Here is a 12,673-nt window from a genome sequence, read left to right as displayed (position 1 = left end):
CGCATACGGTCAGGAAGTGGCATGTTGTTATGCCGGCATAAACCCTGGCGTCGGGAAGCGGAGCGGCGGCTTAGCGCTTTGAGTGGATTTGCAGAGCATGGAAAAGGTCAACGACATTGAAGTTGGTGTGCGGGAAAAAAAAAACGTATTAACTCTAAACTGTATTAACGAAATGAATAAAATGTACTCCTTCAATCCCATCAAACGATAGAATCTGGGGAAAGCTTGAACATCTCCCCAGATGTTCCTATTACTCATCGTGGCGTTCATTAAGCCGGCGCAAATATCAGGATGAGACGAGAAAGGATCGATTAGTGAAAAGAAAGAAGAGAGATATTTACAGGAGATAAGTACGATAGAAAGATAGATAGATAGATAGATAGATAGATAGACAGATAGATAGATAGATAGATAGATAGATAGATAGATAGATAGATAGATAGATAGATAGATAGATAGATAGATAGATAGATAGATAGATAGATAGATAGATAGATAGATAGATAGATAGATAGATAGATAGATAGACAGACAGACAGATAGAGAGATGGATCGATTTTTTTTTTATCCCTTTTATCCTTTTATTCATGAAAGTCCTTTTCTTGGACCACCATGAACAATTGTAGGAATTTAAAATTATTTAAATAAATAAATTAAAAATACATGAATCCATTTTGAAATTTTGAAAACACAATTTGAATATTTCGAAGCATTGAAATATGTGAGGAATGGGCAGTGATACGTACACTGGCGGAGCGACGGCGTTAGTATTATCAGCGTGTGTGTCCAGACAGATCTATAAATATTCACCCCGGCGGTGAAGGTAATGAAGGATGACACTGGTGATAAATGCACTGACCAGAAAGTGTCACACCGAGCAGCGCGCGGCCGCCGGCCACGCCCCGAATCCTCGCACCTCCTCCTGTCCGCCCCCCCCCCACCCCGCCCGAAACGCCCGACCCCTCCCCCCACGCACCTCCGCCAGCGCCGACGGGAGCCGGGTGAGTCAGGGTGCGGCCCCCGGGCTCAGCAGCCGGCGCTCGTCACCGTCAAAGCGTGCAACACCACCTCCCCGCCCTGCGTGGCCGACCGGCATGCAGAGTCACCCGCTGGGTCCGACGTGCGCTGGGGGGCCTCCCTGCACGCCGGTATCCATTTCCATTTCCGGGATGGCTCCGACGCAGCGGCACGCGCGCGTGGGCGAGATGGGATGTGGCTGCCGTGCGCGAGGCTGGAATCTGGGCGGTGATTTTGTGCGTTTTCTACCGCGTGTCGGTGAATCCAGCCCCAAGACCGCCTGGAAACAAGTCTAAACAAAGTCTAAAAATATCTATTTTTTTCATCGGGAAAACAGAGCAGAACAGATGGCTTCGTATTTGTCATCTTTTCTTACGTCAAGTCCCAGTGGATTCGATTGACAAAATTATTTTTAGAATAATAGTTTTACCCCAGTACATCATAAGTGCATGTGAAATGTGTTGGCCCCTCACGGGTTAAAATGCAGTCGTTGCTTCCTTCGTTCACTCCCATGCTCACTTGTTTTGTGAAGATAGCAAGTACAATCTGTTTTTTAAAAAGATAGCATAGATTAGATAGATACCACTGATTTTTTTTTTCAACCCCGGCTCTTATTAAAATGCGGGTTCCGTCATTTGAACTGTTTCGTTGAGAAGCCGCAGCTTCTCACTGTGCGTACAAGCGGTGAAGCGGGGCGAACGTTTAAGGCTGAAAAAACAGGAAGCTCCCAACATAGCAGAGAGTCTTTTTGTGTTATCTGTGTGTTCTGTCGGGTTTTGCGGGGTTCCGGTTTGTTAATTGACCCTTTTGCACTTCTGCCAGTCGGCTCGTTTGCCTACCACAAGAGGCTAGAAACAGGAAGTTGCGTCGCTTCCCACCGGTCGACCTGCTGTCGCCGATGCGCTTCGACAATTGCAGTAAGTCCCACAAGCCGACGTTTGAACGAGGCCTCTGTTGAAAAAGTGTCAACCTACCTTTTTGAAAGGGGGGAAATTCCAGTCACCTTGAATTTGATTCACCTCAAAATTAATTAGGTCTGATGAAAACATCCTTTGTTCACAATAAAAGCACCTGGAAGCAAGATGGTCAGATGGAATACGAAGTGCAAAATGACAACTCAATCCAACTGGCTGCCTGGAGGACACATCACTCGCTTTGCATGAAGCACAACAAATGATCTTTTCACGCCAGGGAATTAGCTCCATCAATCAGAGCAAGAGGCTACAACGCAGGTGTGTTTATTCACACACGCACACACACACACACACACGCACGCGCACACACACACGCACGCATGAACGCCCACGCACGCATGAACGCCCGCGCACGCACGCACACACTCGCACGCACACGCATGGGCGTGCGCACACACTTGTGCGTGTAACAAGTGTATTTCATGGCTGTGCGGGGGAGATCAGGGAGACAACACATCGGGGGTAATGAGGTTACTGCAGCAAAACGTAGAGTTGTGTGTGTTTAGCAGCGGAACGACAGACAGGGAGCCGCCTGTCGCTCTGTCCTGTGTGGTTAAGGAATAAAGACTAAGCAGCTGCGGATGTGAAATCACCTTTCATGTGCGGCCTCTTACATGTGCAGTGACACGGGAATTGGAAGTAGATGTTGTGGCCACCTGCTGGGTTTAAAGGGCTTTGAGAACATCACGAAGCTCTGAGAAGCGAGGGCGCGGGCGGATGAAGGAGGTGAGCGAGCAGCCCACACTCTCCCTTTTCCCACGTGCTCACGTTCTCCCCCCCCCCCCCCCCCCCCCGCCAAACCTCAGCGGCTTTCTTTTACTTTTATTTTTTCTTCACATTTCTGACCCGTTTTGCTATTTATGTGGACGGATCTGAAAGGAGCTTGTTTGGTCTCATTCATCTGATGTGAGTGGAGCCCGTCTGCTGCAAGTTAGTTTGTATTCCAGAACAAAACGTAGACCTTGCTCAAGGCGCGTGCCCCGAATAAAAGTAAAAAAAAAACAAAAACTCAATTTTGTCGGGGTTCCCAAACTGGGGTCTGTGGCCCTCTAGCGGTCCTCGAAGGAAAGACAGGCGGTCCAAAGCAATTTATTAGATATTGTTATTCAGTTATTTGACAATTTTCATCGTTTTTGTTTTCGCTAAATATACACTCAACCTCGCCAGCGATGGATGTGAATTTAGCAGATTGCTGTGAGATGTGCAGGTTAAGTTGCACCTTAAACCCCGCGGCGGGGTTCCGAGCGCCTTCCGTCCGCTCCGCACCTCCTCCGGACGCCGCCGTCGGTGTCGAGCGGAGACGCTCCGCCGGGGCTTCCCGCCGTTGAGGGAGTTTACGTGTGGTTGTGCACGACCGCACGTGGATTTCACTGTTTGTTTACTCTGCCACTTCAGCTTCCAAGACGCTTCAGTCTCAGAAACTCAGGAGAGAGTGCAAATAAGCCCCGTTTTGCCCAAACAGCGCTCCATAAATCATAGTTGCTTGGCATTTAGTTACTGAGCAGATTTACAGGCATTTACTGCGAAAGCTGCCACGTCAACACGGTATGTGGCACTCCACAACCGGGATGAATTTAACCAGAACGTTGCGGCTGCTTGTAAATAGACTCCGACCAGCTGGTTAGCTGGTGAGCCGCTGGCAGCCGAGTTAACACTCTATTACACGTTGCTTTTAAGCGGTAAAATATTTGGTCATATTTGGGTTGTGAACGGACCATATAAGGTGAAAGATGGCTGGTATTAAGTACTAGACATGGTTACAGATGATTTGTTTGGGTATTAGGTTGGAGAGGATTACGTTTATTTATTTTAGGTAAGATTGGAGATGGTTAAGTTTACTTACTAGAGATGTGTTGAGGTTAGGGTTAATTAGAGTTAGGGCTAGTTAGGGCTAGTTAACCTTAACCCTAACCCACTGCTAAAGATTTGGTGGGTCCCAATTGTGCAGAATAGTTGATACTAAGTCAAGTATTAAATTGGACTATCCAAATGAAGAGGTAGGGTCAGTTATGACATGTGTTGTTGTGGGGTTTGAATGTAAGGTTGTAAGTTAAATTCCCGTCGGGTTAGAGGTGCTTAGTTCACCATGGCTGTATGTGGCTGAACTGTCCAGAAACACGGCTGCAGCTCCTACTTTCACCCACGGCTCTTACTTCCACCCATAGCTTCTACTTCCACTCACAGGTGAAGTCAACTCCGTCAAGGAGGGAACGCTAAGGTGACAATATGCGCCTCTTCCCATGGAACTCAGTGACTGCCCTGTGTTGTTTTGGGAAAGCTCTTCTTTAATAAGCTCTGTGTCAGAGCATGTTGGCTGCTGCTGCCTGGCTCAAGGGGAAACCGGAGGCAGGTGCTGCGAATGATTGATTAGCTTTCGTTTTACAAAACTGAACCAACACACAAATATGTATTGTGTTATTATTCCTGTTATGTTTTCATGACCTAATTATTTATTTTCTTTGTTTTTGTTGCCTGCGGGGATCTCTAATTAACTGACTTGGATTAATGGTACATTTGTTAAATGACGCCCACGCAGCTGCTGAGCTTGATGACAAAGGGTGAGGGTGGAAAGTCTCTGAAGCACGCTTCAGGATCATTATTTTTCTGCCAAGCTGAAGCAAATACGAACAAAAAAAATATATTGATATCAGCACTATGAATAATGGGACGCTCAAATGTATTTCACACCCCTTGAATCCCTTACTTAAAGTCCTACAGTAACTTTGACTTTTTCCCTTTTGATTCCGCCCTTCTCTTTCAAACAGATGTATTTGCTTGAGCCACAGTGGCTTGCACGTCGTCCTGGACTAGTCAAGCTTGAAATGCAACGCTGGCAAACTGCGGCGCTCCTCTCCTCCCGCTCCTAAACCGGCAAAATGAGAAAGACAATGGGATTTGAATTGGGAAGCTTGTTCCTAAAGGCAATAGCAGCTGTCGAGCAGGAGAGGGGCTTATAGTCTTGTTTGTCGTCTTCACCATCTGCTGCAGCTTCGACTTTGTTGTTTCCACCGATGTTCCCCAATTACCTTGCATTAGCGATTTTACACACTCTATATTAACCTCCCCTCCTCAGCATCCCATTCAATCCACTCTGACCTCTCCGAGTTTCCCGTCAGTCGTGCGAAAATAAATGGCTGTGTAAGCTGTTTGATTTATTCTTACACAACTTAATATTCCACTTAGAGCACGGCTGAGATGCATTAGGAGTCTGGGTCCGCTGAACTAAAGTGACAGCGTGCCTCCCTTTGGAAAGGAGAATATGAGATATGTGGGAATATGGTTATGCGACCATGGCTCTTAGGAGCACCCTAAATGATCACATGTTCCCTGCACACCATCCGCACCCGCCGCTTATCGCCTTCACCCTTTATCTTCAGTACAAACCCATGTTTTGATGGAACAGCACCAGGGGCTGCATCACTCCAGCTTTTGACCATCTGTGATTTATATTTTTACGTTATTTTTATTCTGCGTTTTCTGTGCAAACATGCACTGATGTGCATGCATGTGAAGATGCATGCAGATACACAGCAAGTACATCATTAGACACACATGCACACGTAAAGATCTAAATGTCATTTGCATATTGTGAAGCGATGAGGGATTGGTTTGAATTTGCAGCGGTGAAGAAAACAAAGAAAGAAAAGGGAAAACTCATCAAAGGGTGTGTGTGTGTGTGTGTGTGTGTGTGTGTGTGTGTGTGTGTGTGTGTGTGTGTGTGTGGGGTTGCATATGAGCATGTGGGAGGTATAACTAATGGCTAATTTATGCAATTGAAGTATTCATGAATTTTTGGGAAACTGTTGTACACACAAGTTTCCCATAACACACACACACACACACACAGTTTAGTTCTAGCATGGGTAAACATGCAATCAAAAAAAGTTCTATCTATTTTCTACCTGTCTACTGAGCATGTGACCAGATCAGATCAGAATCAGAATAAAATCAGATAATATTATATTATATTATATTATATTATATTAGATTATATTATAATCCTAATTATATTATATAATAGTATATTATATTAAATTATATTATATTATATTAAATTATATAATATTATATTATAATTAGATTAGGTCAGATCAGATCAGATCAGATTATATTAGATTAGATCAGATTAGATAAAATTATATTCGCTTAGATTAGATTGGATTCGAATCAGATTCAAAAAGATAAGATTAGAATTAGATTATATTCAATTAGATTTGATTAGCTCAGATTAGATGAGATTAGATTAAATCAGATTAGATTAGATTAGATCAGAATGACTAACATGTACAGGGAATTTGCCACGGTGGTTATCGGTGCGTGTCTACAGATTAGCATTACAAAAAACAGTCTGAAGAAAAAGAAATGAACTAACAATAAAAATAAAACAAACAATGGGACCCTATGCACTGGATCGGGTACTGGTATGGGTATAAATTATGATCATAAACAATCCTGCGTATTTCCTGGGGGCGTTACTGTTTGGACAAGTGTCGAGGACGGCCAAGCCGAGTTAAACCCTGTGTGAGGTGGCTCCTCTGGCAGCGCGGCGCCGCCCGCATCCAAAGGGCCCGGTCCGCGGGAGCGGAGCGGGCAGCGGCGCCATCCATCACTGTCAGAGTTAATACTGTTTCCCCCGCCGTCCCGGCAGGCAGCTTGTGTTCTGCCTCACGCCGTTTATATTGTGTACTCACAGGCCCTCACCTGGCCGCGCGCACGCTCCGGCTTCCCCCGCCAAACTACATCAAACTAATTCCAACGATGCACGCAGCCAGCGTATTAACCCTCCCCCTCCCGCCTCCTCCGGTCCACGCAGAATTTACATTTGTGTTATTTACTCTTTTCCGCGCTCCTCCGCTTTCCTCCCCTATTGCCTTTTTTCCGAACGCGCCGTCCTCGCTCTGACAGCTCTGGGAGCGGGGAGCGGCTCGCTTAGCCGCGCCGCCGGTGATTGGAGTGGAATGTCCCTCCGCGGCGTTTGTGCCATTTCTGTCGGCGGGGAGGAAAATGTGGCGCCGGGCGTCGCCGAAAGATGACGCGGCGCGTTTTTTTCCCCGTTGTGTCAAAGTGGCAATCCGTGAAATTGTCGCTCTCTTTCCCCAAAGTTTTCCCCTCTTCTGATCGCTTGATTTGTTGTTGTTTTGGCACCTCGCATGGCGGCCGATATATGTTTTTTCTCTTTTTATTTCTGTAAACGTTCTTCCGCACCAACGGTTTGTGGACCACAACGAGGCAGTCTGGGTTACCAAATTCCTTTCGCCTCTTGCGAGTACACCGACCTTTGCATTCTGGCGGGAGAGGCGGACCCCGCCACCGACGACGGAGGCGCCGCCGAGGGGAGCACACGCGCGGCACAAATGCAATCGAGCGGCATGTCTGAAGCGGAGCGCGAAATACGGGACTTCGTCGAGAGGGTATTCTGACGGATTACCACTTTAATTGCTGATCCTGGGTCCAGTTTCGGCCGCTCGTCACTTCCTGTTGGTGAAGTCACAAACGCCTCGTCGGGCGGGCGAGAGGCTGAGCCGCCGCAAGGGCGGAGGGGGGGGCCCGAGGGAGGCGACGAGGGCGCGGCCGGGGCAAGTGGAAAACGTCCGCCCGCTTCCCCGCCCCCCTGACACCCCCACGCAGGGGCGCCACCCCCTGCGCCGCCCGCCTCCCCGACGGCGTTGCTCTCCGCCACAAATAAGAGCCCCGACATCACACGGCGACGGCAATTTAAAATGCATTTGCCTGATCCGCCCGCCTCGCGGCTCGCTCCTTTTTCCTGGATCAGTGGCCAATCACACTTTCCTCTCAGCGGAACGCGAGAACGCCCGCGCCCGTCCTCTTCCCCTCGCTCTAATTTGGCAGTTCAAAGTGCCCGTCTGATGGGCGTCTGACAGCCTTTCTTCTGGGACGAGGGGGGGGGCCCTCGCTCGTTTTATTGGTTCCATATTTTTCCTCACAAGGCCCCGGATAATAACGCGCTCCTCCTCATCTTTGCGCCGGTCAAAGCAAGCGCTCTGCCTCTCAAACGGTCGACTTGGGTCAAACGGAGGAAGAAAAGGGATCCAAGTGAGACAAAATACACAGTGTGAGATATGACCTTCTTATCCACGCCAAGTTCGATACAGATAGAGGTTCTCTGTCGTTTGGATGGTGCCGTTTTCACTTAATAACAAATCAGGAAAACATTAATTTCAAAAAGTTTGCGTTTTTTTGAAACCCCTCCACCGCTTCATGTAAATTTGTGGAGAAGGGAAGATGGATGGAGTTCTCACGGAGCCTCACCGTTAGTTCATATCCAGCAGACAGAGAACTGCTCTTAATTGACTTCTCCACAAAGAAACTGAGGGAAAAAAAAGGAAGAGATGAATGAGTCTAATAGAAGGAAATCAAGTGTGAAGTTGGTAAATTAAAATACAAGGATTATTTTGCTCCCAACTAAGACTAATTCTATAATGATTACAGAAAATGATGTAAAAATCGGGCGTCATGCTGTAATGTTGCATTAGAGTCGAGAGGAGGGTTTGTCTTTTCATTTTTCTAAAACAGACAAACGTTCTTGTATTTTCAAATCGCTCAAACTGGAAATATAATATCATATAATATAAAATATTATAATATATTATAATATCATATAATATAATAAAATGTTATATAATATTACATAATATAATATAACATAACATAATATAATATAATATATATATAATATAATTACATATATATTATGATATGATATAACATGATATATAATATAATATAACATAATAAAATAAAATATAATATAATATAATAAAATATAATGAAATATAATATAATTTTATATAATATAATATAATTTTATAGAATATATTATAACATACAATGGATATAATAGAATGTAATAAAATAAAATAGAATAAAATAGAACAGAATATAATAGAACAGAACAGAATAGAATAGAATTGAATAGAATGGTTCATCGATGGTTCGATGACGGTGGACGGTAGAATAGGGTTCTGTTCGCTTGTAAAAGATGGAGCTGGGTCGCTGTTTCCAACGGGATTGAGATTCTCCACCCACCTCAATGAGCCTCCTGGGGGCGCTACGTCAGGGCCCTTCAAAGGGCCCGGCGGCCCCCGAGAAGTGGAGGGATGATACGGAACAGATAACGTGCCGGCTTTCCGGACGCACTGTCACATCGCATTAAAGCCCTCGTCTCCGTCGGGGGGGAGAGACCAGATTTTGGCTTCTCCCTCGTTCCCGCAGCGAGCTCCGGCGGAATTTAATTTGCGAGGTTTTTCATTTGTTTTCCGCTATCGCGCACCAATAACACAGGCAAATTAAATGGTGTTCCCAATACATTTAGCGGACTAAATCAATTACCAGCGGAATCCCTCCATTGTTCTCCCTTCCTCCTGTGTTGTGAAAAAGCGCGGATCCAACAAACGGTCACGGCCCGGCAGACGGATCTGCATGCAGGCCTCCCCCGGCGAGGCGTGCCGCGTCTGAGGGGCCTCGCGTCTCCGCCCGGCGGAAGCCGCCCATTGATTTTCAAGTCTAGTGGCTCTCTGGAATAATAAGGAAATAAAGCCCTCGGATATTAGAAGATTGATGTCAATCAGCGGCCCCCGCCTCGAGTGCGGCTTGTCCAATCCTATTAACGCCCTCATCACGAGCCGAGCATCCGCTGATGACTCCATTGATATGCAGCGGAGATGGAGCGAGGATCCCCCCGTGATTACTCCGCTCCGTCAGAAGGAGAGCGGGCGTCGCCGGGATAACAGCCCGGAACGCCGCCGCTCTACGTGTGAAAGCGAGGGAAATAAGATAAATGTACAAATGATGATGATGATAAAAAACCATCTGCGGGGTCTGGGGTAATGAGGGGGCGGGTGGAGCTTCTCACTCCAATCTGTGCACCGCTCACTAATTCGACAGTTAAAAAAAAAGAAAAAAAGACATTTTCACAAGTTTTCGTCCAGATTAGAGACACTTTTATTTTTTTTCATTAATATGTGAAGAGATACACACATGGATGAACTGAAACGGCGACTTGATTTTTTTTTGTCCAAATATCCATGCTGAGTAAAAAAATAAATAAAAACAACTATAAGTGGGGTTTTTTTTTTACTTTACAACAAACGTTGATATCCTTAATTTGGAAGTCTGGGGTGTATTGGGCTCGTCCTGTATTCGAGTGTTTTCTCCTCCAAGCCGCTCCTTTGACCCGGTGGATATTGAGTCTCATCAGGCAAATGGCGGATCGAGCTCTAAACAACCAATTAGGGTTTTAAGATAAGAACTGGAGCCTGTTCTCCCGCCATCTCGGCAGCGAGGTCTTCAACCTGTAAACATTGATCCCGTATCGATCGGCGCATGAGAAACTCTGCTCCCAGCCACGGCCGCACGCCCGCTCTGCACTTCCACGCCGCGAGACTCCGGGTTTCGGATTCCGTTTGTTTGTTTTTTTCCCATCTCGGACCCAGTGAATTTGAGTGTCAACGTAAAGCAACGTCGATTGGAGACCTCCTGGAGTCCGTCCTTTATTCTCTCCGCCGCCTCCTCGTCGTGACAGAACAAAGGCGACGGGCGAAACGTCGCGCATCAAACCCTCCCTCCGACCCCTTCTGTCGCCGGGGAAGGTAAACGGGCGTGGGCGTCCGAACGCCGGGACGCCGTCACGTCTCCGTCAACACACACATCCTACCTCCGGGTTCGCAGCAAATAGTCGTGTTGAGGCTTCATCTTTCAATGACCGAAATGAAGCGTCGGGGTCTTTTTCCATATTTTGTCATTTGAAATAAGCTGGAAATTTAAGGTCCATTCAACTGCCCCTAAACACACCTTTACCATTTTGCCTCAAATGTGGGAGAATAAAGAGGTTAAAACACACAAAAAGTTGAGTGAAACAAGCTCAGGTGAGGTCGTAATGAATCATATTTCGGAAAATCCACGAAACGTTATCTTTTTTGTAAAAACGTTCTTTGCTTTAAAACTTGATGAGGAAGGAACATCGTCTTCACACGGAAGATCTGCAACGTGGGGAAAATCCTGAAACGAAGGAGCAGATTGTGTGTGAGCCTGACGGACCCCATCTCATGCTCTTCCGCCTCACGCTCCTCCGTCTCGCGCTCCTCCGTCTCACGCTCCTCCGTCTCACGCTCCTCCGTCTCGCGCTCCTCCGTCTCGCGCTCCTCTGTCTCACGCTCCTCCGCCTCATGCTCCTCCGCCTCACGCTCCTCCGCCTCGCGCTCCTCCGCCTCGCGCTCCTCCGTCTCGCGCTCCTCCGCCTCACGCTCCTCCGTCTCACGCTTCTCCGTCTCACACTCCTCCGCCTCACACTCCTCCCTCTCACGCTCCTCCATCTCACACCCCATGTGGGGTGTCCAGGAAACAGGATGATATGGAATCTCACTGCGACGTGTCCTCTCATCTTTTATTCGACCAGAGGACAGTGTGTGTGTGTGTGTGTGTGTGTGTGTGTGTGTGTGTGTGTGTGTGTGTGTGTGTGTGTGTGTGTGTGTGTGTGCGTGTGCGCGTGCGCGTGCGCGTGCGCGTGCGCGTGCGCGTGCGCCTGTGCGCGTGTGCGCGTGTGCGCGTGTGCGTGTGCGTGTGCGTGCGCGTGCGCGTGCGCGTGTGCGTGTGTATGTGTGTGTGTGTGTGTGTGTGTGTGTGTGTGTGTGTGCGTGTGTGCCTGTGTGTTCCACGGGGCATGTCTTCCCTCCGCTCAGTGGAATACTGCTCTCAGATTGGTCCATAGCAGCCTTTATTTCTGAATAATGACCACTGATGTGTTAATAACCGCCGTTGCCGGGGGCAACCACTTTGCCTTCACTCTGCCTACGTGCTAATGCTAACATTAGACAGTGATGCCACCTGGTGGCGGTACATTGAAACTACAATGGAATAGTAGAACAGATGACATAAGAAAATGTCCAATTTCACATCTTCCCGACGGTGAAGCGGTCACGTGTGCGTTGACCAGGCAGCACACACAAAGAATGAAGCAACACAGACTTTTCTACCGGGCAGGGATTTTAATTAAGTTCCTTTCAAACCATCATCACAAAAGGAAAAACGATGTTCTATTAAGTAGAAATTACATTCAGCTCTTATACTTGACAAAATATTGCACTTGTCTAAATGTAAATGTCCTGCACCTACTATGGTTCTTTTCTAATGTTGTGACCACTCAAAGTGCGTTACAATGTGTGCCTCACATTCACCCACACATTCACACATTCACGGCAGCAGCTGTGTCAAGGACGGCAGTTAGGAGCTCAGTGTCCTGCTGAAGGACACTTTGGCGCGCTGCCAGAAGGAGCCGGGGATCAAACTAGGAACCTGTGCGGACCTGCGCTTCCTCCTGCGCCGCCGCCCCCCCCCCGAGTATTTTAATATGAAAACGGAACATTTTTAAAGATTTACTTCCAGTGTATTTATCCACATTATTTACAAATGGAAACCTTTGCCCAAAGTGAAAGTTAAATGGAAAAGATGAACTTACATAACGAGTCACTTTTTTTATTGATGTTATTTTATTTTCAGGGTCTCATCCGGAGGAGGGGGTGAGTCAGAGGACGCTGAACCCGGACGGGGAGGTGGCTCTCACGCAGCCTGCGACGGCGGACGGCGAGCGGGGCGCCTCGGCGTTCACCACCGCGCCGCCCATCAACGTCCCCGACCACCGGCCGGTCCTGCGCGGGCTGCGGCTC

The sequence above is a fragment of the Zeus faber genome (assembly GCF_960531495.2).
Source record: "Zeus faber genome assembly, chromosome: 14".
NCBI lineage: Eukaryota > Metazoa > Chordata > Actinopteri > Zeiformes > Zeidae > Zeus > Zeus faber.
The sequence above is the reverse complement of the archived record's forward strand: the minus strand, read 5'-3'. Positions refer to the sequence as shown.